A 1797-nucleotide genomic window follows, 5' to 3' on the forward strand; every position below is an offset into this window, starting at 1 on the left:
CAATTATTGGGGATATTATGTTCCTTCAGTGGGGAAACTTTGTTATACTCATCTGTTCCCTTCTGTGGCCCTTGTAACCCACAGTGAAATAGCTGTAATTTTTTGTTTCTTAAAAAAATAACTAATTTGAGTATGTTAAAATTTCCAAAATTTGAAAAGAATTCATCTAAGACTCAAAGAAATATAAATAGCAAATGTTTAAATAAGTGTTTATTTTCTAACTTGGTTAAATTTTGGTTTCAGTACACATAAGAAAAGCACAATAATAATAATTATTAAATAATATAAAAAACAGCCAAATTAACTACTTACAATTCTATAATCTTTGAAAGCTTTTTTCTACTTTTGATTCATTTTGATCTATTATACCAACCAACCAATATATCATTGTGTGAAATACATAGACTAACGTTATTTAAAACAGTGAAAGGCTGAGTTACAGAGAAGTGGAATAACAGGTCAAGCAGAACCATCTTAACTGGGATGTAGGGCTTTGAGTCAGGACCTTGGATTCCATATCCAGCACATGTGCAGAAGTTATGAAGCCAAACTAAGGTTTGTAGATGATGAAAGTCCCTTCCTTCTCTATTTTTCCATTTGCAGAATCACACCAGAAGAAATCGTGGAGAAGAGAAACACAACATCAGACTTCATTCTTCTAGGACTCTTTAAACATACAAGACCCCACCTCTTTCTCTTCATGGTGGTGCTGACAACGGCCATTGCTTCTCTTATGGGCAATGTCGTCATGCTTCTCCTGATTTACTGGGACCCCCGGCTCCACACACCCATGCATTTCCTACTGAGCCAACTCTCCCTCATGGATGTGATGCTGGTTGCCACGATCATTTCCAAAATGGCTGCTGACTACTTGACTGGCAAGAAGTCCATCTCCCCTGCTGGTTGTGTGCTGCGGCTCTTTTTTCACTCACACTGGGTGGCGGCGAGAGTTTCCTTTTAGAGCCATGTCCTATGACCGCTACGTGGCTGTTTGCCATCCACTGAGATATCCTGTCCTCATGAGCCAGCAATTATGCCTGAGAATGACTTTGGGGTCTTGGTTCCTGGGGGCAGCTGATGGGCTCATGCAGGCTGCTGCTACCCTGAGCTTCCCATTTTGCGGTGCACGTGAGATCGACCATTTGTTCTGTGAGGCCCCCATGCTGGTGCGTTTGGCTTCTGCTGACACATCAGTCTTCGAAAATGTAATGTACATCTGCTGTGTGTTAATGCTTCTGGTCCCCTTTTCCCTCATCCTGACCTCCTACAGTTTTATCGTCGCAGCTGTTCTCCAGATGCATTCTAGAGAAGCCTGCAAGAAGGCTTTTGTCACCTGCTCCTCACATTTGGCTGTGGTGGGACTCTTTAATGGAGCTGCCATTTCCACCTACATGAGACCCAAATCCTACAGGTCAGCTGACCTTGATAAGGTCGTGTCAGCATGCTACACTGTCTTCACCCCTGTGCTGAACCCCCTCATCTACAGTCTGAGGAACAGCGAGGTCAAGGGGGCCCTGAGAAAGGTGGCTGGGGAAATGTGTAAATTTAAAATGACAGCAAACTTAGTCTCATTCTTCAAATTATTCAATGCTAAACGAGTCTAATTTCCTGAAGTCGTTAACATTTAAACATATGGTAATTCTCTCTCCTTTAATAAGGCTTGAAGAGAAAGTTAAATTCTTTGATCAGTATAATAGGAAGTTGTTAAGAATTACGTGAGACTACCATACTAAGAGAGGCTATTTTTTGAGCACTTACTATTTGCTATGCTCCACACCAAGCAATTTTTATACATTA

At 41.3% G+C, this 1797-nt stretch overlaps 1 pseudogene; it reads left to right on the forward strand.

Moving 5' to 3' along the window:
* Nucleotides 1-526: 526 nt before the first annotated feature.
* LOC139044093 (olfactory receptor 2T12-like) lies at nt 527-1566 on the forward strand (annotated as a pseudogene).
* Nucleotides 1567-1797: the final 231 nt, after the last annotated feature.

The sequence above is a fragment of the Equus asinus genome, unplaced genomic scaffold (assembly GCF_041296235.1).
Source record: "Equus asinus isolate D_3611 breed Donkey unplaced genomic scaffold, EquAss-T2T_v2 contig_589, whole genome shotgun sequence".
In the NCBI taxonomy this organism is placed as follows: Eukaryota; Metazoa; Chordata; class Mammalia; order Perissodactyla; family Equidae; genus Equus; species Equus asinus.